The 27,098-nt window shown below is 39.5% G+C and overlaps 1 protein-coding gene and 1 long non-coding RNA gene across 2 annotated transcripts in view; both read right to left on the reverse strand.

The window, feature by feature from the left end:
- Nucleotides 1-21,505, reverse strand: part of CCDC201 (coiled-coil domain containing 201) — a 385,512-nt gene extending 364,007 nt beyond the window's left edge. Inside the window, exon 1 of the mRNA XM_062625405.1 lies at nt 21,492-21,505. The gene's annotated coding sequence lies outside the window, so the exon portion shown is untranslated. The remainder of the gene's footprint in view (nt 1-21,491) is intronic.
- A 324-nt stretch (nt 21,506-21,829) lies between these two features.
- Nucleotides 21,830-27,098, reverse strand: part of LOC134167124 (uncharacterized) — a 43,342-nt gene continuing 38,073 nt past the window's right edge. The window contains exon 3 of the long non-coding RNA XR_009966093.1: nt 21,830-21,917. This is a non-coding gene — a long non-coding RNA (uncharacterized LOC134167124). The remainder of the gene's footprint in view (nt 21,918-27,098) is intronic.

The following is a 27,098-nucleotide window of genomic DNA, read 5'->3' on the forward strand; positions in this document are numbered from 1 at the left end:
TTTTAAGTTCGCACAAATATAAAAGGGAAGAAAGAGTCATGAAGAAAGACTATTCCAAAATACATAGTACAGATCACACAACAAGCTTCCCTCTCCCTCCATGGACTAGAGTCTCCAATCTGGACTTGCCCCATCCAGGTTTTGTCAGCTAAATCAGGAATATTCTTCAACTTCCTCTACTAGTAGTGGTGAGATATGTGCTCCTCAGGCATTTTAGATCGGCTGAATCATCTTTTGGAGAGGTCTTTCCCTCCAAACTGAGAAAAGTGCCTCATACAGGTGTGTAGGTTCAACAGTGCCACCACCACTCCATGCCTTTCTAAGCCTCCATAGAGCTAGAAACAATGCAGCTCATACCTTTTATGAAATTGATAACTACTGAATTGTTTGCATTTGCATCCTTTTTATAGAGGGGCAGACTGTGAAGAGAAAGTAATACAAAAAACAAAGAGAACAACTGCCGTGCTTGAATCCTAATTTTCTTCTGGAATGTGTTACCTTCAAAGTGGAAGCTGGTGGCATTCAAGGCAATTATCCCATCAACATATTATGTGCTCTGACTGTGACAGCAACACAGTGATGGCACTGCGTTTGCAGGGCTGGTCTCAGGCAGGATGACAGATGGCATCTCCATTTTACACTGCTGTCCCCAACAAGAGTTAAAACCCAAATGAGTGGCTTTCAAAGAAGACAATGTTAAAGAATTAGAAGTGATGATTATTCATGCAATTTAGACAACATGAAACTGCAGCCAGCAGCAGTCAATAGTCACTGGAGCTCAATCTCAGTCCTTGAAATCCCTGAGCAACACCTTAATTTTAAGGATGAATGATGACTGTGAGGAACAGTAGTATCAGTGAAGCAAATATGTGAAAGTGTATGACCAACAAACTGAGATGTCTGCTCAGTCCCTTCTGCTCTTGAAATACTCTGCACTTGTTGAAAGGTTTTTAAAGTCTGTAGGAGTGGCATGAATTTCCTGACCTGTGGAATTCCACCCATGGAAAAATCTCCATCCTGTCTCAATACTAACCATGCATGGCAACTTGATAAATAGGAGTAACATCGCAAAGACCCAACATTATATTCAACAATAACTTACTGACAGAGTTGACAAAAGCAATATGAAGATCTTGCAAGGAATCATACATTCAGAGCAAGCAAACCTAAGTATTCTCCCTACTAAGGCATAATGTGTGAGCTTAGTACACATGTGTGATGGAAGATCCTTTTGAAAGCAAACAACTACTTTTCTGATTGTTCTGGTAATAACTGAGAGGACTAGTAAAATTCTTACATGGTAAATGTTTCCCAAATGGAACTAGATCTTTCTGATGATGCTGGGCTGTTTCACTGTGATATACAGCACTAACCTGACCAAACCTGGGACACTGCCATGCTTTTGAGTTAAACAAGCTAGCCAGTTATCTCTGCACAGTTCCATGAGGGTGGAAATGGGCCACGAACCCCTCTGTTTCTCACAGCTCAACAACCTACACTCATAAGTAATTCCTTTATCTGGTGAGCACATTTCTAGCACATCTGCTGAAGAAACTACTCATCACTGAATTAGCGAATCACACTCCAATCCCTAGAAAGTAAATAGGTTTCTCAGTGCTTTCTTTCACTTCTAAGTTGTGAGAAAAGAGGATCCAGAAGCACCCTAAATCAGGAAAAATAAAGATATTAATATCTTTCTAACTTCTTTCAGCTTATAACATTCAATGATCTTGCTAGTGTAAACTGTATGTTTTCCAAATGAGCAGCAGGGCATCAACCACAAATTAAACAACATTCTCACATCAGCATCTAACCAGCACACCTTGATACTGTGCGCTTCTAACATCACTCCTTTAACGCCTTAGGAAGAAAGCAAAGTATAAGAAGAACGAGTGTAAAAACACATCTGAGAAATGCTTATCTCAGCCTCATTGCTATGGAGCACCTACATCTTTCCTACCCATCCACTCCTTTGTATGCTCAAGACTCTCCAGACTGAAACTGTCCCATTTCTGTTCAGTCACCTAAATTAGATATCTGAATTCAAATCTGCTTTGATCCCCTTGACAACTAATGGTAAGAAATATGCTCTTCAGCTGAGCCTGGATTTCATTATTAAAAAGCTCCCTGAATTTAAATGTTTATTGCAACCCTGTCTAATGTCATCTTCATTAGTATAAAGATAATTTTAAGCCAATTCAAAACAACTTTAAAGCATGTAATCAATGGATATTATGGACAAAATCATTGTCTTCCAGAGCAGCAAGTAATGTTCAATGAATGCAGTTTACGTTCCACTCAGTAACGTAATAGAGACTTGGAGGAATTGGAGAACAATTACAGAACGTATTTTAAAGCAATCTTTTTCATTGATTAAGGAAATACTTGCCATTAAGAAGCTAAGAATCCACCTTAATTCATCCTTCCTTTCACCTTCATTCTAGCTCACAAAACGTCACTTTAAAACACATTAACTTCTGAATTCTTTGAGATGCTTTAGCAGCCTAGCAGTCAACAAGTGATGCTGAAGCCATTCAGTTGGAAATAACCATAATATAATGAAAATGTGTTTTCCCCTGGACTTTCTAAAGGATATGGCTGTCTTTGCTTAAAGCTGAAGGAGCTCAGTAAGAAGTGGCAGGGAGTAGCTAATCAGACACTCACTCACATGAATAGAGCTCTTCCGGGATGCAAATTCCTTTGAACAACAGATTGCATGTTGATATTCCATCACGTGGCATTTAGTCACAGACCCCTCAGACAGGCTTGCCTTACTTTTGGGAGGTCTGATCATGCCTGATTTTGCACCAAAGCTGCATGTGCAGTTCTAAGAGAGGTGTGGAGACCAGCACCCCCCTTTTCTATAATGTCCTTGTGGGCTGTGACATATGAATGGAATTGCTCTACTTGTCTGCTCACAGCACGTTGTGGGTGAATTGTAAATTATCATTATTCAAAACAATATGCTGAACAAAAGAGGAGGTTGATCCATCCATCTTTCTTAGCAGCGTTTCAATAGGGTGGGAAGCCATCTGAGAGAGCAGCAGATGGTCTTCCCTTGGAGAATGTGCTCGTGTGGGAGAAAAACCTACACAGTAGGCTGGGGTAGGCAGAAATGAGGAAGATGGCACAGAGTGCCTTGAAGATGAATCCAGCTTGCAAGTTCTCCGAGAGGAATAGAGCTCAGGTCTGCAGATAGATGGACATCTGCAAACACCATCTGTGTCTGCATAAAGTGACAAGGAGCCCCACGCTATGACCTCACTGCAAGGGTTGATGCAACAGGCAGGAGCAGATGTGTCAAGTCCCAGTTCACTGCCCCAGCACCTTAGATGTCTTCTAAATGCATAGCGGGGCCTCATTATATGTGACCTAAATAATGGCTATGTTAATCTGGCATCTAGAATAACTTTGGAGTTGCTAATCTCTTGCCATGCAATAGCTGTGACTACTTTTACAATGGCAGCATCTTGATGCCCCTGAAAAGCTTGGCAGGCAAGAGGAGAAGAGTACATACAGCCTTCACCCTGTATCCTTCCTATCACTGATATCACAGCATGGACTGAAAAGATTTGAGTTTTCCTCTGCTTTGGCAGAAAACTACTATAAAAAAAAAAAAACAACCCTCCTTGTACCCTACACCATTACATTCAACACCCCACCCCACCGCCCCCCCAAACAGCAAAGAAAACCACCAATTTGAAGATGTTTAGTTAGCTGAATAGTTTAAAAATGCTCTTTCCTCATTCCTTACTGTGCTACTACAAGGCACTTGTAAAGGCACAGTCAAAGATGAAAAACCCCAACTTATAAATGTACATCTATACACATTCTCCTTAGCATAGTCCTCATTATTTTACACACAGCAAGACTCATTTAACTACAGTCAGAGCAATTGAAATGATCACAAAAGCTTTATAGTTCTAGAAGGTGGTGGACTTTGTGCCACACTGTGGACTCCTCAGATTTATCTGTAACATAGGCCACACCGTAAGCTTTGGCAAGGCATATCAAAAATAGAGAAAACAACTGTATTGCAGCTTTTCAACCTTAAGAAGGAAGATACAGAATCTATGTAGATCTATGTTCCTGTCAAAGCACCTACATGTTCCTTCATGGCTTACTGAAAACCCAAGACTAACGGTGGTGAGATGCATAAGTGACTATTGAACTGACTATGAACTCCTTAAAGTTAGATGTCTTTTAACATTAAGGATACCAGCCAAGTCATTATGCACAATTAAGTGAGTATCCTTAGGAAATACATAGTCCTTTAGTGCAAGAACTGCACTGCTAAAGGAAATCCCTAATTCCCCCTTTCTTAGTGTGCTTTGGTTTGTGTCACAGTGTAGCCCCAGAGCATGTGAACTAGATTAATTTCAGATGAAACTGCACATCTCATCATTCCAGAGCCAGGGCCACACTTCGGTTCAGCTGAAGTGAAATCTTTGAAATACACATATTGTGGATGTCAGATTTACAACACTAACTACTCCACAAGCTCATTCTGATTTTAGCCTAATACTGGCTACAGCCACAGATCAAAGTCAAAACTCACCGAGGGTGAATGGATTGATTTATCCATCAGAATAAGTAGGAGGAGGTCAACTTAGACCGAAAATTCTGTGGGGAAACAATCTTTTCTTCCATAGTCCTCTGCTGCCCAAGTTTATGAGGGCCAATAAACCTTGATCAAATTGCAAGGATATACCAAGCCAGTAAGGATGAACAGCAATAGTGTTAAATCTCCCCAAACAAAACACAAACCCACTTTCATTTACTTCTTCAGTGAGAATTTTAAAAAGGACTAAAAATATGAAAAAAGTGCTCTTATTTTCCCTGTTCTCCCTATTTCACTTTTTACCCTTCCTTTGAAGTAGAATGATCTAAAAGGGATAATGCTACCAGGTATCTTTGAAAATCTACAAGAACAACATCAAAGATCAAAAAGATGAAGTTTTTACACTAGAATTACAGACTTGTCATTTCCCACTTCCAGATAAACACTAGAACAAATAAAAAGTCTGTACCCATCCTGTGAATTACAAGATGATGAGCAGCAAGTTGATAGGAGTTTGTCAAGTACAATATACACGTTCCTCCAGTGATGGGAAAAGCAATTTAACTCAAATATATTGCTTTCTCTTAAGGCTCTTGACTGTTTCATATGATGTTTCATGAACAAAATAATGGAGTATCAGAGAGGTTACAAAAGAGTACAAAACGGGTTGGAAAACACCTTCCTTATAATGATTACTGGTCATCATTGCACTAGAAGTCCTTAACCCCTTTTTTTCTGGATGTTGAAATCAACAGAACGTTTGCTGGTGAATTCAGTGGGATTGGCCAAGATTCTGCTTGTAGGCAATCCATCCTCACCAAGCGAATTACATTCAACTGACACTTTATACTGCTGGCACAAGTAAGAATGAAAGTGAAATCATGAGGAAAATTCTCAGCTGGACTAAGAATGTAAAAGAAAATCTGTTTCTGAGTGAGCATTTAATTATTCTTCTTCAAATCTCTACCCCTCTGAAGTAAATGGGACATCTTCAGCAGGCTTCAATGGGACCAGGATTACTCCTGTATTTTTAGGTGCTCAAAGATGCTCTGAGTTCAGCTATCCCGAACACGTCTTCTCAGCAATTGTAGAAAGAGAAACAGATTTTTTTACTTTCCTGTTTTTAATGAACAGAAAACTAAATATAGATATCTGCCACTGGTAAAGTTATATTCTGCTCAATCTTATTCTTCACACACTAAAACATTACGTTGTTGGAACGGTATTTGGAAATAATCTCCCATAGCGATAATTTGCTAAGCTTTACCTCAGAGCCAATGAATATGGCTGAGTTACACCTCCTTGGAATAAAAGATTTATAATGGACATGGCAACAAAACCTTAAACTACACTATCTCTGTGGAACTGCACTGCTATAATAAGACTTCATTTGATTTTCTTGAGAGCTATAATAAGATTAAGGCATAATCATAAATTCCCCTGTGACAAAAGATAAACTACTTCTCATTGATCTCTCAGAAACTGGACCAATTTTTTGCTATTAAATAGTCATTTACAGCAGCAACAGGCATATTATTACTCCAATAACACAATGTCAATGACAGTGATTTTCAGAGACAAATACTGTAGTGGTCTCTTGAGAAGCCTGATTAAACTCCCGGCCCAGACAGTAGGGAATAACAAGGATTAACCAATTACTTGAGGGTTATTTTATGGATTTTGTTTTGGGTTGCACTGATTTATATAAACCCTCCCAACAGGCTTACTGGCATCTGTTAATTTGGTCCCAAAGCTGCGTGGATCGAACAAGGACCTGTTTTTTTTGTTGTTCAGAGAAAGGTAATAGTGATTCAGAAGTCTTCTGCAGCACCTTTTAATAAATTAAGTCAATCCTTACTAATGCATTAACTGTTTGCGTAGGCACAGCATCTCTATAATTAGATCAGGAGAGGTGTATAACTTGGTGATATTACTGAATGTCTCATTCCAATTTACCCTCTTCAAGTTCTTAGGGTGAGTTTTTATGTTCAGTTACTGCTATTAAAATTCCCTATCCAGACAGTGGTGCTGTTGAGCATACACATGATAAAAACACGCATTAAGAGTCAACCCACGAAGCAAACATAATCTAAATATCTGGAAGACAGCTAACAGTATAGAAGAATTTTACCTCAGCTTGAGAATACAGATCACATAAATTAGCAGGAGAAGCAAGTTAGAAGCATTTGGTACTACTTCAGCTCTGACATTACAGTAATTTTCATGCAAACAATCTGCCAATGGTCATACAGGAAGCTTAAGAAAAACACTGGAATTAACCCCAAATTTACTCTATCTCTGGGCAACACTGTAATGACAAGAACACCCTCCCCTTTCTTCTCAGATAAGACCATATCTCCATCATAGCATCAAGTTTCTAGCCGAACAAGACACCAAGAAATACATATAATTAGAAAGCATTGTATTAAAATCTCAGTGGAACAAAATGATGAATAAGTTCAGTGTGATGTATTCTTCTCCTAGATGGCACCTTGAAATAATGCTACAGAGTTTGTTTAGACAACACTGACAAAACTGGTTTTATCTTTAGAGCATGTGTATGTTTATAAGGCTGTCATCAGCTCCTTGCTCACCTGTGTCAGGAAGCTGTCAGCAACTCACTCCAGAAATATCCTGCTCGTGCCCTCTGGGTTGCCATTCTATGAGATACCACTTGCCTTTTTCTCCATGAGGGGAGCAATTTGACTCTTTCTCCTCACAACTTCTGCAGAGCTTGCAGGAATTTAACTGTCCTGTAGGTGTTCTTCACCCTTCAAATTTTGTTCAAAGTGTCCAAAGCACTCATAATTTTAAGGAGAAATTACGAGAATGACAAAAGACTTAACTACGTTTCCTTAAGAGACCAGATGGAAAACATAGGACGCTTTAATATTGCTTAAACATGGTCATTTCACTGTCTTAAAGTATGGTCACCTGTATTGAGAGGTTCTCTAGTCAGAGTAGCATCTTTATTGTTAATTCCATACCTATTAAGAGGGGTCACTTTGCCCTTATGCAGGTCATAAAAGCTTCTTCAGCTACTGGTCTGCAAGCTCAGATGCAAGGAAGCAACCAGCAAGGCATTAGCTTCTTCAGCAATTCCTTCAATCAGGAATAAGACAAAATCTCACTGAAGCAACGTCAAAATACTGTGATGAGGTTAAAGGTATGGGGTATATCTGTCAGTTACCTCCTCCTAACATCTATCAACATGTGACAGTCAAGTTGGCTACTGTTGATAGCAACATCTTAAAAAAATATTCCTATATATTGTAGAAGCTGAAGGTTACTTCTCCAAACTGCCATTGTTCTTTACAATGTTCTTTACAAACCTGAAATCTACAAAGGTTTTAATGATGGGAGAATCCTACTTGCTAACATACACTAAAAAAAAATAGATAAAGAAGAACCAAAGGCAGTATGTACACATATACATACACATACACCTGACAAAGGCAGTAGATTTATCTATGTAATAAAGGACCATCAGTTGTCATCAGAATCACATTTTCATGAATTGGAATCTTGTTTCAAAACAGCAAAAAGCGAGTGTTCAGCACCAAAGCCTGAATCTATAGCAAAGACAGACTAATTATTCAGCTGAGTAAGCAGAACTCATGGTACTGCAAGAATTCTATCCTACACATGATATTTCCTTCCATAGTGTTTGCATGAAACAAAAGATGTTTGCACGGGCTGAAATCCCAGACCATTCTGGTTTCATCTGAGTCAGAGGGACCCACAAGAACACCTGCATATGTTCCCAAATTGAGAACTTTCCATCACATCTACTCCAAACATCTCTGACAAAGGGAATATGAGAGAAGGCTTCTGCTAACACAAATACTGAGAACATGCCACACACATAATGAATAGCTGGAGAACCATAAAACTTTAAGGAGTGAGATCATTAGCTGTGAACATTGGTATGCGATCCTAACATTTCCAAACAATTTTACTCTACAAGTACCTGGATCTAATGTCTCATCATCTTATTTTAAGCAAGAGTGCAGCTTTTCAGAGTGTAATAAACATGGGAAACACACAGTGTTTTTCAGACTCTCACACCTCTGCTTGACAGCTTATCCACTAATACAGCAAGCTACAGTTAAGGATGACCAGAATTGCAATTACACAGAAAGGTGTGATATTAAAAATCAGACTAAAGAACACATTGGTTCACCCGGATGTACTGCAATAGTACAAGAAAAATGAGGTTTATGAAACACAACTGAAACACATATTTACATTTACAACCTGAATTCTTTCTCAACATTTTTATTGCATTATTTCACCTCCATGTTTCTGGAAAAAATCGTCATCTTCCTTATGACAGGCAAAGGATACATTTAAAATATTTTGATTGCCTAGATAAAGCAGCTTTGGCTTTGAGAGATGCAGATTCCCTGCTGTCTGCCTTACCCTGAGACACATACTTGAAATAAAACCACATTGTGCTACACAAGACACATCACTCACACTCTCTCTATGCATGCAGCTAGAAAATGTTTGCTGGAGATCTATCATAATTTTGGTTCAAAGCCATTGTTTCTCTTCAACTCTCACTTCAAGAATATTATCTATAGTCTACTAAAGCAATTCACCTTCGTTCATTTATCTAAAGCAAAAACAAAAGTTGCAAATGGGTCCTATATGTAGCTGCATAAAGTAGACTATGATGATTAAAAATGCATTGTAATAAAATGTTTATCAGGATCTCTTCAGAGTTTTCAAGCAGGCTTTCAAAGCAGTGGTGTGTGAGACTTGATTAAATGCCTCTCATGTGCTACATATCCCTAGTATTAAGGTCAATTGAATTCTCCTCAGCAGAAGCTGGCAATTCAGATGAAATTCAGGGGGATTTAAGTAACAGCTATTTGGGCATCGAAAACGTACCAAATTCTGCTGGCTCCTTCCTCTACTATAGGGATATATATATATATATAGCAAGACACAGTAAACAACCTGAACTAAAATCACCAAGCTTAATAGGCTTCAAACAGAAGGAGATGAATATGCAGCACCAATTGCCAAACAACATCAGTTAGACAGAGATAACTAATTAAACTCAACTACATGTTAGTACTCACAAGATGCTATGCAAGCCAATGCAAAAATATTAGTTCAGGCTAAAAAAAACCCTTATGCTACATTAACACTGCAATGATCCCAGCCTAACAAGCCTTGTCTCTGAGCAGTTTTAGTTATCTTTTACAGCCCCATGCCATTATCATCTTGTTTCTGCTCCAGACTGGATACCATCAGCAATGTCTTGTACTGCTTGAACCCACTTTCCTGTGAGTGTTTGTTGTCAGCCCAGTTACACTGATCTCTGCTGCTCAACATACACACCCAAAGCTCAGTACTTCTCCTCCAAGGATGGATTAGAAACACCAGTCTGATCCAAACGCCAGTTTAAATGGCAAAGATGAGATCCAGGTCAATAACGGGATTCTTACATGATGAACAACCCTTTCAGCATCTAAGGAAATGTCTGTTGAAGGGGTTGCCCAAGTTTGTCACCATTATTTCCATCAATGTTGTAAGGCAGAGACTAACAGCAGAAGTGACTTAAGAATCCACACTGACATCTTGTGGACAAAGAGCTAGCAAAGTATTAAACCCTGTTGTATGTTGTTTAATCAAAGAGCTGAACGTGACTAGTATAGGGAAAGTCAGACGACTTTCTGATACTTGTTAAGCCGGACACTTTATGTCACGTACCAAGCATGTGCAGAATGATGTTTTGCACAGTAAATGTGAGAATCTGGATCCTTATAGCAATATTTGCAAAAATTCATTTTCCATTTCTATTACCATGCCCAAAATCGAGTTTTCTGTTGCACAAACATTTGCAGACCAGCAGCCAAACGGCACTGGTCTGAATCAGGCCTATTGGTAAATGAGCAAGTTTTTCATTTCCACAAACTTCCTCAGAAAGAAAACAGAATATTCTGAATTACCTTGGGAAAAGCAAAACTTGTCACCAGAAAGCAGAACTACAGATTTTATTTAAATGAATATCCACAGGACAGCAGAGGAAAATGTCTCACTACTTGCCTTTGGAAGGAACAGCATAAAGAGAAATGGTTTCAATCTTAGAGTTAGGGAAAAGCAATGGTAATTCTCCCCCTTTTCTTCCAGCACTTCTCAATGCAGCTCATTTTAGACAAGGTGTACAGACTATAGAGATGAAAAGGAAGATAAAGCACTATTTTTTGCCTCTAAGGATTATTAACACAGATGCCAGAATGAAGCTGCTAGCAGGAGGAAAACACATTGATAGAAAACATAAGAGAATAGTGATGATGCTCAATACTGGGTCCAAGAAGCCCTCTAACACAGCTCAGTTTCATAAGAGTTGGCTCATTTGATGACTGTAGATGCAGAAAACCTCTGAAGTCATTATTCCATGAAGGACAACATTAGGAAGTCACAGATTTTCACCAAAGACTTCACTCCAAATGTAAGCATTTAATTAACTTTCAGCAACCCTTTTTGGAAACAGTGTGGTTCCAGTAATATTTATCTAGATCCCAAAGTACTGCTTTTCCCCAGGAGATCTGCATCAAATATAGGACTTGCTTTTTCCTTTTAAAAGCATTTTCTTTTTACCTTGCCCAGAGGATCCAAGACAAAACTGATCATTTTGTACAGTATTTAGAATATGTTAATGCTGTGCTTTTCAGTTTCCTGCAGAATTCAGGAAAGATCCCTCCCTATAATCTCCCTTTCATGTATTATTCCTAGTTTTTTGAGGGAGTGGGAAGAGGCTTTTCTCTGGAGATCACATGCAGCCAGAGACAGGATTTAAGAAGGTAGATATGCCAGAGGCTTAGCTGACAGGTCAGGCTCACAATCTCAGGCTTGACACAACCACCACACTTGGTACCTGAAGTCTCCAATTTCCTTTAAAATGCTATTGAAATATGATCTCCCTTGTTCTCTTCCTCTGGCACATTTCAAGTGGCTATTATTTTTTATTGCTGGATGCAAAGTATTCTATAGCTGCATTATGTCAGGACATGAAGATGGGATATTCTCTGGATCCTTCTTGATTAAAGCTCTATTGTGCAATTACCAGTGGCTGACCAGAGCTGGCCTTCATGTCCCTCACAGTTCCTTGTGCCTCTACTGATAAGAATCTCAGCTCTTCTCCCAGTTAGCATCAGTTCATTTGGCATTTCTATGTGTGCAATAAACAATACTCACAATAAGGAGTAAGTTCTTTGGGATTTCAACCTGTCAACAGTGCAGAATGAGAACGGAATGGCAGCATTATTGATTAGGTCACAGGGAAATAAAATCTTATGATATTAAACACAGGAAACATTTACTCCACTAGGGAAAAGTAATGTCGCACTTGTCTTCCACATACAGCAATTACAGCTGACAGGGATCTTTATTCTGCGTCATATGAAAGGACAGATTTAGCTTGTGTGTATAACAAACCACAAATGAGTAATGAAGGTCTTCATTTATAAATGGATGAAATCATATTTCCTATTTATAGCTATACAAAGAAAAATAGGGGAACCAAGTTCTGCTCATAGTGATAGTTATCTACATTTAGAAGTGCAATGGAACAGATTTGGCTTCAGCTTATCTCAGTTTTTAATAACTTAAGAGCCTGTGCTGCAAATAATTAATCTTTGGTCTCAACAGTTTCATGTGTAACAGTCCAGGCAATAATATGCAAGGATCCCATTACTTTACAACTATATCTAGCATTTTCTTCAGATTAAATTATATAATAATACCACTGTAGCTCGGTTTGCAGCCTCAAAAACAGTAAAAGTGTATCATATTGTTCGCTTTTGTAATCTGAATGTTGCCTTTAAATTCTAAACAAGTCATTCTCTTAAGTGCCACCTTGATCCTCTGAAAACTTACCCATGCACAAACATTGATCCAATGGGGTTACTGCAGTGGTTAAAGCTGAGAAATGGATATACAAGATGAATAGAAATGATGGAAACTGAAAATAGACATGGTGAAAGGTTCAGCTAGACCAAGACAAAACCTCCAAAAGCAGATGACTAGCATAGGGTAAGACAGCACAAATAAGCTTCTCGGTAAAATATCCCAGCTTCCATCTACTGAAGATCATTTATAGCATTTTCCCCCTCTTTTCCAATGTTCCTGACATTAACATTTTAGATTTTGATTCAAAGATAATTCTAGATATGAATAATCTGGTTTCACTACAGTTTGTAAGGAATCCATCAGAGATATATAAAGAAATGTGCGGCACCACTATTAGCCTTTTATGCTTCTTTTCCTTTAGTTCATTAAACATAGAATCATAGAACCATAGAATAGTTAGGGTTGGAAAGGACCTTAAGATCATCCAGTTCCAACCCCCCTGCCATGGGCACTGCATGTATGTATGAGTTAAATCAGAATTTTCTTGCTTCTCTGAATTCTCCTTCCCAATTTGGGGATTTATTTTAAACTTCTACTTCTTTTTTATACTAAATAGCCAATCTCCCATGGACTTCATAAGCAAATACTAAAGCTTGAAGTTGCGATGTTTCATGTGTGATAGCAAGTGTAAGCAGTATCTTTCTCCAAGTACTGCATATACTGAACACAGAAAAGCATCATATGTTGATGTGTGTAACATGTCATCTATGCGTAAAGAAATCCTGCCTCATTCAGCAGTAACAACTGCATGCGAGCAGCGACAGAACACACCTATGAATCCCAGGGTTCCAGGTTTCAGAACAGAGCCCTGACTGGCTGCCTCAGCCCTTCCCTAAACGTTAAGAGCCCTTTGGTCCTTCACTGTGTCTGATTCTGTAAAGGTTAAATGAGGTTACAGGTTACTTGAGAACTTATTTTCACAAAGTTCTTATTTTTAAGGAATATAGATCATCACAAACATAATGTAAGAAGCAAAGAAAGCTGGAACAATGTTGGTTTCCTCCAGCATTTCCAGCACTCCTCCACTAACCACTGGACATTGAGCATTTCCATTACAATGGATATCTCTTAAGTGCCTGGACCAGAAAAACAGCTAGATCTTGTTCCTTCATTACAGCAACCATCCTACATGCAGAAAACAAAGCCAGGAAATCCCCTTTCAGCAGGGGGGTTGGAAATTGATGATCTTAAGGTCCTTTCCAACCCTAACTATTCTATGATTCTATGTTTCTGGTTGCAAATCAGCAGCAATGTGTTTGGGTTCATGAGATAAACCTCAAATTCAGTAGTGACAGAGAACCACCAGGGTTGCAAGGCAAAGGCATACTGAGGCTGTCATTTGCTTAGCAAGAAAGCTTTGCAACGATACAAATGAGACTGGCAGTACTGAACTGCTTGATTTTCCTGTTTAAAGCTTATTTGGGGTCTAACTAGTCTGAAGAGCTTGGATTTTGGACAGATTCTATGCCTGCTGTGAAAGCATCCTGCAAATCTGCTGGAATTGCAGGATGTTAGAAAGCTAATATATTTAAGAGCTATTAAAAGTTTCAAGACTAAGATTATGCGAGCCATTCAGAACTTTGCATACAAGTGAGCAGGACTTAGGCACTGTCATCCCTTTTACCTTGCTATTCAAACACTATATGACAAGTCTCCACCTTCTTTGACAAGCAAGGCATTCAATTAAATACTAATTACAACATCAAGAGGTTGATTTACACTGAATGCATATGAAAAACTAAGGCAGTCCAAACAGCGAAACATCTCCAGACACCCAAGTAAACAGAAGTGAGCAGATGAAACCTAATCGTGATTTGGATCATCTCCAAAAACACAGACACCAGGAAAAGAAACCCCAACAAAACAAACATGTAAGAAAACACCTGCAAAAACTTCATCAGCAAGTGCAGCAATAGAACAAGGGGAAATGGGTTTAAACTGAAAGAGGGGAAGTTCAGGTTGTATATAAGGGGGAAGTTCTTTACTGTGAGGGTGGTGAGGCACTGGCACAGGTTGACCAGAGAAGCTGTGGCTGCCCCATCCCTGGCAGTGTTCAAAGCCAGGCTGGATGGGGCCTGGAGCAACCTGGTCTAGTGGAAGGTGTCCCTGCCCATGGCAGGGGGTTGAAACTGGACTTTCCAACCCAAACCATTTTATGCCTCTATAACTAAGGAAAAAATATTATATCCAAGATATTGTTCCCTTCCAGAAACTTTGAACAAACTCACATTGATCTGAATCTTGAATGCACCACCTGTAAGAAGCAGTAAAGAGAAAACTTGCCCATCACACATGGTTTAGGAAAAGAAAATCTGTACCCTGATTTTTTAGTTTTTTTAATTAAATTTACTAGAATTGAAAGCCACATCATGGTGCAAATCAGTCTCTTCTTCAAGTACCTTGAAAGAGGAAAGGATGTTTTACAGTAATCCCAATGTGTTTTCACAGCTTATTAAAAGCTTACAAGGCACAGCACAGGCTCATTGGACCATAAAGTAACATGCTGGTTTCTTTATGAAAAAGCTATTTCTTAAATCTTCCTTTTCTACATCATTACGTAAAATTTCACTTCAGTGAATTAGGATAGTGAGAAGTCCTGATTGGGATCCTGATACAGATAAGGGGGTCTTTTTTCTTTCAGTGTAATTTTCATCTATTTTATTTGTGACATATGCTAAGGTAAATTAAAGGCTGTTTTGAGTGAAGCAGGTATTTGCTACTGAACCATAAGGTTCATTCTCCCAGAAAGAAACATTAAATCTTACATGAAAACATAAGCACTCTGAATTTTATTCTCTTGCCCATGATTAACCTACATTATTAGCTTATTATTGCTCACATCCTCATTTCAAGTTAAACAGATGTTCAAGAACTGCAGAAGCTGAACCTACTGGGCAGATTCTTTGTCCAAACAAGTTATCAGCAGAGCACACAGGACAAATACTAATCCAAAACACCTCTGCAGCCTGTGAAATCATCCAATCTGGGATTGTGTCAGTTGATTAATGCCAAAGGTGTCTGTGCAAAGTAGCTTTAACATTAATTTATGAATACTCAAGCCTTGGATAGCTAAGAAAAAAAAGACTTTTAACTAACATTTTTATATCCTTATGTCTTTCTGAGGCGAAGTGAAGCCTGGTGATCTCAGGGACTCCCTTGACAACACAGGGGCTGGAGTTGGAGATCTCTCCCCATCAATACTTTTCACTGTACCTCTGGAAAGCTGCCTAAAACTCCAAGATAAACCTTTTCTCTTTCTCCCAGATATCCAATTCCTTTCCTGAAACCAGAAATTAAGCTAATGAGGAGCATGAACACAGCTGTAGGTCTTTCTGATAAATGAAAACTGGTCTTCTTATCCTGGATCATTGCTTTTATTCTTTCACCTCGATAATTTACTACAGACAAACACTGCCAGGAAAAGGAGCTGAGCTCTAGATCCACACGGACTCCTGAAGCAAGATTCTGTCAGACATCAGAGCCTTCACTGCCAGGAGTATGATCCAAAGCATCTTCAGCCAGCACCACCCAGTAGGCCCCTCCCCACCTCCACCAAGAAAAGCAGGTATTAAGCTTTTGTTTCAGAGCACAGGTTGTCTTTGTAGAGCCTCTCTACCACAGACTTCCAACACCAGTCTTGAACCAATGACTGCACAGCCATCCTCTGAAAGAAGAAAGAAAATTCCAACAGGAAGCAGAAATCCATTTGAATATTTTCAAATTTATAGTATTAGGCAACTATTATGTTTCAAAGCAGTCAGTCAAGAAATTAGCATTGTTGTTTTGGAAACAGGCACTGCAATATGCATGTGACATTCTCAACCTCAGGGTGGCACCCAATATAGAATCACAGAATGGTTTGGGTTGGAAAGGACCTTAAGATCATCCAGTTCCAACCCCCTGTCATGGGCATAGGCGCCTCACACTAGACCATGTCACCCAAGGCTCTGCCCAGACTGGCCTTGAACACTGCCAGGGATGGAACAGTCGCCACTTCTCTGGGCACCCTCTGCCAATGCCTCAGCACCCTCACAGGGAAGAACTTCTTCCTTAGATCTAACCTGAATTTCCCTGTTTCAGTTTGAACCCATCACCCCTTGTCCTATCGCTACAGTCCCTGATGAAGAGTCCCTCTCTGGTATAAAACTTATACATTCTCATAGCTTAAACTGAAGCACATAAAGTCCTTTCACCATGATGTAGGGAGCCTAGACACCCAGATTCAAGATATGGCTTCTAACCCCAGAGCCAGGCACCTAACTTGCTCTCTCTCATGCACCTTTATGATATTTTGCCCTTCAGCCCCAATTTTACCTTCTTTGCATAACTTCTTATGGGGCAGGATGGAGAGGGGGAAAGATCTTGGCAAAAGGAAAGCTTACAAAGTCTATTTAACTGATGTCCTGTCCATATGAATGAAGTCAGCAGCAAATACGGATGCTCAAGTCTCTGAGACAGATTCCAAAGGAAACAATTGTCAGCCAAAGTTATTTTTGTGAAACATGTACCTGTTGAAAACCTCCTCAGCCCATGATTTATTCATGATGTATTCACTTCAATAGATATTATAATCTTTATTTCTTTTTAAAAATTATCACCTCCTAGCATCAAATTTAGCTTGATCTTTATTTTTAAAAGTGCACCTAACACTGCAGTCATAATCACATAAGAATTTTGCCAATCTTTAGTGAAATGCCTAAGAATCACAAGGGTTTTTCTTTAAGAAGCTCCTGAGTAAGAATTCTATATCAGTGTAAATCACAAATCGCAGTGAGCATATTTCTTTGCAAGGCAAATATAAGTATATATATTCCCCTTATAAATAAGCACTAAAATGAGAAAGGAGTTCACTTCATAACACTGCCCTGGGGCCCTTTATCATAAGCACATTTCATATTTTCCAAGCAAACACCCTACCTTCCGAACTAGAATTAAGGCTGAAACAATATTTAAGAGGTTTAAAATCACTGGAAAATTGAAACTTAGCTGAAAATGGAAAACCCCCAACACTGGGAATTCTTTGGCAAGGAACCATTGCTCACGGTAATGCCTCCTTATGGCCAGAGTGTGGCAGTGGATGCCAAGGCAATTACCTCGTCTGCAGCTATTTTCCAATGGCAAAGTCAAGTATTTTTAGACACTCTCGTGCACGGTAAAAGCAGGCACAAAATCGGAATCTTCTCTCCGGTTTTCATCACTGCATACATTTCATTGGAAGGACCACAGCTCTTAACACAGAAATGGATGTACCCAGACCTAGAAAATACAAAGCTATAGATCTTAACAGAGAACTCATGCCATAATCCACGCTGCTCAGAACACTTCCGCAGAACCACATTAATTTTGTCGTCACCTGTGATTCCCCAAATGCCACCATTACATTTGTGGATCTTGAACCACTTTTAGAAGTGTTACAATCTTTAAAGATGCAGACGAGTATGTTAAGTAGGATTTACAAAATGACCAAAACTGTGCCTAAGACAGCACTCCTACGTGTCTAACAATGTGAGACTCCTCCGAGCTGGCCACCATAGGCTGTGCTGACAGTCAACGAATAAAACCAGATGTTTTCAAGTTGCAGTATTCCATATCTGTTTCTCAGATGTGAGATCAACTGCCCCTTGAACCAAGAGACACACATTAGATATAATCACTGGGCACAGGCACTCTGCAAATGTCAGACCATCCACTGAATAACTTTGGCATTTTCAAGCCCTATTGCACCTGTTGGGAGGATATTTTCAGTGAATAATTGCATCCTGGCTAAACCTGAAGGCAAACTGTTGTTGAACTACAGCGCAAAAAATCAGCGATCAATTTAAAATCACACTCCATTAACTCAAAGACATTTCTTTACCCATTGAATCTGAAGCAGGAGAGAGCTGCTCCACACTAGACACTCCCCCCCACCCCAAACCGTAATCTCTATAGGAAGTAGTGGTTACCTCTGCAAGTTAATGAACTAAACCCTGTCAGCTGTAGGATACCTAAACCAAAAAAGAAGGTGGTTGTTCTGTGGTTCAGCTTCTGCATGAAGCTTACCAGCAGATGCTAGTCTCACACCAGAGAAATACAACAAGCTGGTAACTACTCTGGGTAAGATTGAAAGCAAGATTTGTTTTTTTTAAACTGGTAGATATGAATGCAAACTAAATAAACCAAATTTTGAATAATCGTTACAAAGTATTCAAAATTAAGTTTTAACTCTTCTCTATTGCGCTGAAACAAAATTTTTATGTAAAATATATTGTTTCTTTTAATGGGCACCACTGAACAGAATTAGGAAATCATGGTTTAACGTCAAGGCTTAATCACTGGAAAACGCACAGGGATTCCCAGTACTCACAAAATCAAATCAGTGGAACAGGACTGCAGGACTCCCTAGGCTTCACAAGGTAATGCTCAGTCTTTCATATCGATTCCCTCTTCTTTAAGCAAATATACATACACATAACTTCATGTCCCCATAGAAATTAAACGTCATACTTAATTTCTCGAGTTTCAGCGTTGTAGAGGAGAGATTAAAAGGGCCCAGACAGTTAACTAATGCAAAATCTGAAACAAGTGAAGACAAAGAGCACAAAGTCTCCAATTTACATAATTGATTGAACTGCTAAAAATTGAGACACCATGTAAAGCAAGCATTATTCAACATCTAACTCGGGCATTTAATCTAAATCAATTCATCTAGCCCCACTGTATGGTCAGGGAAGAAAGGCATGTTGGCAGAGTGCTTCTCCCCTAAAATGAAAGGCTCAAAGAGATACACAGAATCGTAAAAATTATAGAACCATAGAATCATAGAATGATAGAATGGTTTAGGTTGGAACAGACCTCATAAATCATCTAGTTCCGACCCTCCTGCCACAGGCAGTGACACCTTCCATTAGACCAAAGCCCCATCAACCTCCCTGTCAACCATATGTTTCGGTAAACCTTTCAGGAGGATCTGTTCTAGGATCTGTTCCATTATCACTTCACTGATGACTGAGGAATTCTGAACATCCAGCTTAGGTTAGACATTTGCCTTTCTGATGGCTAGAAACATACAGAATGATCACTAACAAAGTATTCACTTAATGTCACAGGCTACTCTGCAAGCACATGCTGACCAAGCCACTGAACACAACTTGCTGGTCTGCCATTTAGTCCATTTGAGGACTAGAAGTGACCTTGCACAAGAAGAAACCTTTCCCAGCTATGTCCACACTGTTCCAATTGCATTGATTTGTATCTGGTGTGATCAAATCTCCATGAACTAAACCCTAATACCTGGGGGTTCTTTTTCCCTTTGCAGAACAAGATGAAATGATAAAAGCTCAAAGAAGAAAGGGGAGAAGATTCCTTGTTGCAGCCCAGACCCAGCAAGTCTGAGGGCAGTAAGGAAATTGCTGAGCCATGTACAGCGCTAACCCCACCACTGTATGGTTCCTCTGCTCACTGCAAAAGTAACTCAGTAAGAAAGACGCTCCCAGATGGGCACATACCAAAGCTACTTAATATCACTTTTATTTGACAGTGAGAGCCCTGTGTAGGGAGCACCTTTATTTCCATTTGAACAGCAAATAGCATCAAACCTGCCTGAAATGTAAAAACCACTACATATCTATCATTAGGCTTCAAAGAGACTTATATTAGTCTAAATAGAGATTTTAGTTAGAAACATACCATGTAAAAGCAGAATGTGATACAGCAAAAGAACAGCATCAAGCTTTCCTTGCAAAGTTGAACGTTTCTGACTCCCACATGCAATCAGGACAGAGAGAGACAGTTCTCTGGGAAACATTAGTTTGCACCCAGCTGGAGTCAAGCTCTACGTGCTCTCTGAAGGAGTTTCATGGTTTTGATTGCTCACAGAAAGCCTAGACCTCCAGCTCGGGAACTTATAAGCTATGTTTCTAAAATGAGACAATTTGCCTTTTCCTTTTTGTCACGATCAATAACGCAATCACTTCAGCCTCTTCTACTGGGGAGATATTCTTGGGAGGAGATATGGCAATTTCTACATAAATATGCAAACCAATTACTTTAAAGAAGAAATGAATTCGTTTTGAATGTGGCCAGAGAAGCCAAGGAATTCCTGACAAACAAACTTAATACCCAGGGTGGAAATCAACCACAACTCAATCTGTGGCCTTGTAAAGCCATCCTTACTCAGGAAGGCACTATAAAACAACTTTCCTGAGTTACATATGGGGGTTATGTATCAGCTAAGCACACACTGAAACACCTTTGTAATTCTAATACATTTTCTCTATATTATTCAAAGGTTTCTTTGCTTTATGAACAGAAATATAAATATCTTTATATGGAATTTATACAGCTAATGCTTGATCCTGCTCCATTAGGGAGTTTTGAAATTGTCCTATTCAGTATAAAGTACCTGACATAAAACACACTGTGCTCTTAACCAGAATATAACTTTCACAACCTAGTTTTTAAACTACATTGTACATACTTACGAGGCATTCATTTCCCTCTCTTCCCAGTTTAGTTTATCCTGGGCTGCATCAAAAACAGTGTGACCAGCAGGTCAAAGGAGATGATCCTGCCCCTCTACTCTATTCTCATGATACCCCACTTGCAGCACTGTGCGCACTGCTGGTGTCCTCAGCATAAGAAGGACATGGAGCTGTTGGAGCAGGTCCAGAGGAGGCCACATGGATGATCAGGGGACTGGAGCACCTCCCATACAAAGACAGGCTGAGAAAGTTGGGGCTGTTCAGCCTGGAGAAGAGGAAGCTGGGTGGAGACCGCAGAGCAGCTTCCAGGATCTGAAGGGGGCTACAAGGATGCTGGAGAGGGACTCTTCATTAGGGACTGTAGTGATAGGACAAGGGGTGATGGGTTCAAACTGAAACAGGGGAAGTTCAGGTTAGATCTAAGGCAGAAGTTCTTCCCTGTGAGGGTGCTGAGGCGCTGGCACAGGGTGCCCAGAGAAGATGTGGCTGCCCCATCCCTGGCAGTGCTCAAGGCCAGGTTGGACACAGGGGCTTGGAGGAACCTGATCTAGCAGGTGGTGTCCCTGCCCCATGGCAGAGCCTTGGAACTGGATGATCTTAATGTCCTTTCCAATCCAAACCAGTCTGGGATTGAATGAAAATTAAAAAAGGATAAATAGACACATGATGGGTCTTTTGGTTTTATTTTGTCTGGTTAATATCTAAAGTTAATCTTTCAGTGATTTAATATTGAAGACTTTTCTAACTCAGTAACAGAACACTAGGTTGAACAGTGCAAAATGCCCATACAAGAATGTGTGTGGCCGTAACACACTTGGTGAATGCTTATTTGAAAATAACTTGATACAGTTGCTGTGGTATTCTGTTAAACTGCACACACAGTGCATGGTATCCATTTCTCTTTCCTCATTAGCAAAAAGTTATTGTTCAAGTGCCAGTTTCTGCTCAGGGCTCTTTTTTGATGCTAACTGTATACAGGATAATTATGTCAAATTAGTATCAATCTAATTAAAAGCAAACTCATCCAAGACACCAAAACCATTCAGTGTTATTCATTTCTCTTTTCATTAACCCAGTCAGATTATCTTCAGTATTTTAATTATATTATACCAATCTGCTCTGTGATAGACACTTTATTGCTGTAGATCACAAAACCCAGCAGAGCTATTGCTATTTATACCTGGATTTATACTAAATGAAGATCTAATTTTGGCTATCAAGATGGCATCTTGCTGCATTTAAGTATTGCAATATTTTCCCAGTGTCCTCAGATACCTGTGCATGCTTGTACAGAGATATATTTGAAACTCCTTCTCTGAGATGTAGTAGTGCATGTTTTGAAAAAATAAAGGATAATCAAAGACAGAGAAAATCAATACCTTTGGTACAGGAATTTTCATGGAATTTTTTTACCAAAAGTGTGGTTCTGTAGACTGGCAAATGTATTCTGCTCCTTTATACTTTGGATCCATATGGTTATTATACTTGTGAGAAGGTACAGCTTACAAGTGATAAATTGTATCATGACAAATACACTATATTAATTCTGTTCCATTTTGTCTAATGCAGTGATAAGCATCATTAAATCAAGGGTTTTGCTGAACAAAACAAGCTTCTAGAGAAGGGAAGTAAAAAAACCCTTAATTCTTTAGGGTTTGATCAACATAAGTAGCAATCTCTTGTGATGTGCATAAATCAGGTAGCAATGTGGTACAGGCAATAGGTTTCATGAGCACAGAGGGTTCATGTACATGTGGTCACACTCTGGAGATCAACTTTATATACTTCTGGCTGGGAAACATAATAACTTGCAATAACTTTCAATAACCTAGATATTTCATTATCTTTGGTTTATTCTTTCTCTATTTAATGATGGTTTTAGACGCTCTGCACAAGCTATTGTTTTTTTCCAGGCCAAAATCATTCAAACTGGATCATTCACACATTATAAAGAAAAAATGTTTAAACATCTAAGCACAACAATTGTGCTTAGTAATGCTGCTGAGCACAGACACACTGGACACAGCAAAAGGCCTTAGACCCTACCACAGCTTAAGAACACCACAAGAATGGTCAATGGCAAGGGTCCCATTTGACTGCACAACTAAAGCATCACCATCATGTCTAAACCAACTACAAGCAGCAATAAAATGGAAGGAGTAATTTCTGATGTTTTACACAAAAGAAGGAACAGATGCTAGAGGGAGGTATTGCAGAGTGCTTCCAGTTAGATACAACAGGTATAAACAACATCTTTGAAAATCCTGTTCAAAACTGAGAAGCTCTCCCATGGCAGTGCTGGGAAGAAGGAAGAAAGAAGAAAGTAAGTTGACAAATAGCAAGAAGTCTTGAGCCAAACTGAAGACATATGCAATGATTTGGTGTATACTTGCTTTGTTATTTATCCCTCTGTTCAAATTTAATTATTCAGTAGACGGAAATCTTGTTTTTAATGACCAGAAAGAAATTAAAACTGGAACCCTTCTTCAGGTCCACTTAAGAATCAGCCAGACCATAAGATGTTCTTCCTTCTAAGCACCGGGGTGAATGGTTCCGTGAGGTAACCAACACAGAACACCTAGGGAACAGACTCACCCTGGGCTCAAGTCACAAAGTTAATGCTGACTGGCTCTACGTATATCAGCCACTGCAGGAACTCTCTCTTGCAGAGATGTGAAATGGACCTGGGTCACGCCTGCTAATCGTGAACAAAGCTGGAGGAAGGGCTGGCATTGCTGCACTAGCAAAGCTCCCAGATCCAAAGAGGAACCTTTGTTTTGCCTCCAACTTTCACCCTCTCTGCAACATATACACAGACACAACCTTCACAAAGGGTCTCGAAGGCCACCATCCACCTTGGGCTATTGTGTTACTTAAGTTTCTCTCCGGAAGATACACAATTCATTAATTCCAACCCACCGCGATAATGTTCACTTCAGTGATTCAAGTTTCCCTCTCTTTACTGGAAAGGTTCCATCTGTTCTGTCTGACACAACACAGGGTTTGAGTTGTGGACACGGTGATAGCAAAGGTGTCGTACAAAAGACTCAGACGCTTCTCTGAAGGTTGAATTCCAGTAAAAATCCTTCCTAACATCCTGATCTGTTCCTGAGGAACTGAAGCCAGAACTGACCTTCAGCCTGCTGAGTGTCAACATGGCATTTTCCCCCCTGCAGACTGCTTCTGAAAACAGTTTTATACCAATTTCAGGAAGCTTCTGGAACAGAATGATCTAACAGATTCTTTTTCTCTCAGTTCTGTGAGCATATAACACTTTGTGTGTTTTAATTTATTAATATGTGCTTATATCCACCTGAATTTAATATTTAACCTACAATTTCATTAATTATTGAGATCATAATGAAAATCATTCAAAAAGACTTAAATTAATCTCCCAGAACAAATGTGATCAGTTTCCCCAGGGCAAAGTGTATGATTCCAATATGATAATATCAGATTTTTATTTCACTCTCAGACACTGCTTTAAATCCATTTTTAATATATGGGGAAGGAAAAGGGAATGTTGCTTAAACTTCCCATTAGATACTAGCATGCAATCAAACCTAAGTTTAGAACTGTAATTCAGAATTCTATTCTCACCATAATTTTATTGCAAACTAGTATAACGCAAGTGAACTCACAAAACCCCACATAATCAGTATAAGAACATGAATGACTCACAAATAATTACTCTCCATTTCAGGTAGTTCCATTGTATATATAGAGAGATGCTACCGCATTCCTTAATAGGATCACAGACTGACAATTATAAACCATAAACCAGGGCTGTAGTTGCCTGGAGAACCTGCCCACAGATTGTGAAAGTATACTTACCATGCAAATGCCAAATAGAAGCATTTGGAAGAGAAGAAAGAAGCACCTGAAACAGCAGACACCACGATAGCCTTTCTAAAAGCAGCTTTGAGCTTTTGCAGTACATGAGCCAGGGCTATCTGCTTTTTCTCATACATCAGCACTGCTGTCATAGCTGACAGGGAAACAGCTCTATAAAGCCTTTGCCTCCTGCAATAGGACATCCCTTTGGCATACAAAAATGAGGTGGCCACAGCTCATTTAGATACTAAATTGTACACCATATCCCCCACAACAACCACAGTAACAGAGCTTAACACATCTCTTTTGTTACTGGTGAGATTACTTGTTCTCACTAACAGTATTGTACAGATACTCATAGTTTGTGAAACATACAGAGCTAGTGTATTACCAGGAGATACCAACCTGGAAAATAATTAGGTGCATTTGCTGTCCTGGTGAATACAAACCAAACAACTGTATCTTAACAGATGCGTGCTTACTGTTGACTGAAAAATCAAGCCAACACTTGTATATTTCATAGAAAGGAGAAATCTGCTATCATTGAAAAGCCATTAAGACCATTTCATGTAATATTTGAGAGGCCTTTTAACTAGGAAGTATGTGCAGATTGTTTTAATATGGCCCATTTACAACACAGAGCTGTGCAATCTGCCTTAAATGTTCACCATCTGAACTTCTTGCAATAAGACTTTTTTTTTGGCAAACCTGTATTCTAACAGCCCACATCAATGGCATTAGACACGACTGCAGGGACCACACTGCATTATCACATGTAACCTCACTGTGAGCCGGTAAGAAAGGCCCTTTGAACCACCTCGAAAATAGGACTCCAGTTTCTTTGGGTGTGGAAGACAGCAGAGGCTACAAGTCAAAACATCCCTCTCTGAGATTGTGTCTGCCCAAAGAGCTGTTCCTAATGTGCAATAGGCCCAATACCCTCAATAGCCATGTGTGGTTTTCACTAGACTTCTGCCTGCTTTTCCACAAAGCTGGAATTGCAGATTCTCCTGCTTTGTTTTGGTGCCTAACTGATGCTTCCTTCATTTTGCAGAGTGCTAGTTTCTTCACAATTTCTATTTCAGTAACAGTTTCAACTTCTTTACTCTCAGGCTAATGCTATATATATCAACAAATGCTGACATGCAGTTCAGTATTGAATGCACCTTGCCGCAGTGCATGAAGCTGCATGGGCTCCACTACTTGCACCTCCAAATGTGACAAATACACATGGTCTTAAGAAAGATGCAGGCTACATAAAGTTTGTCCTCAAGCAGGTATATGAGAATACGCACTTCAGGTCCAGGGTGGTACTGGAGACCCCAGGGCTATAAGCAACTCATTTGGATTCTTTGATGAAACGCTGATGATTTCAACCACACTAACCACATTTTCGTGGCTTTGCTTACGAGATGTGTACTTTTTGCACAACAAGACTTGGAGCATGATGACCAATGTGCATACCTGGATATCACGGCTGTAGCAGACAGAGCAGCTTGCAGCCAAATGCTGCCAACAGTTATCAAATAAATGCAAACTATGTGGTTACTATCCACAGATTATTCGTGGTATCTCTGCTTGACCACAAATTAAGCCCTGCTGTAGACAGTATTTGCCTATGTCAGCAGATCTTCCTTGTTGAATGCAAGGGCTAAGACCAAACCACATCTGCATCATAAACATAACTGCATGGATCTAGAATATTTTCCTAATTTAATGTAGTCTCTGCTTTCTCCTGAGTGTTTCCCTGAGACTTTAATTTCCTCAGTGCTGTTGAAGCACCTTTTCCCTTTACCACTTCTCCCACTTTTCCACCCTCAAGTTATTTACATACTACAGACAAGGGTTTAGAATATAGCTTATTAGATACTTCAAGTACAGAAGACAGCACAGGGTTTATTTTTATCTTCTCACTGAGTTGATTCATCGCCTATGCTGATTTTCACCACAGTTTGTCTTAGGACACCACAGAATCACAGAACAGTTAGGGCTGGAAAGGACCTTAAGATCATCTGGTGTCAACCCCCCTGCTATGGGCAGGAACACCTCTCACTAAACCATGCCATCTAAAATTCCACCAAGGATAAATAGCACTCTGTTTTTCTTGCTTTTTAACTTAGATTTGGTAATCTCTAGTGTTAGATCATCTCACATGCTCAGAAAGAAAGTACAATTTAGGGTTAATTTTCCCTGCCATAATCCCAATTTTTTACATTACATTGGTTATACTAGAGCAACTGAAGCCACAAGAGATTTTCTGTGTTGGTGTGGGCATCATAGAAAGAGATTTTACAGATGTCTGAGATAGCTCTGTA

Source organism: Pezoporus occidentalis, unplaced genomic scaffold, assembly GCF_034315485.1.
Source record: "Pezoporus occidentalis ecotype Australia unplaced genomic scaffold, CSIRO_AGI_Poc_V1 ctg28, whole genome shotgun sequence".
NCBI lineage: Eukaryota > Metazoa > Chordata > Aves > Psittaciformes > Psittacidae > Pezoporus > Pezoporus occidentalis.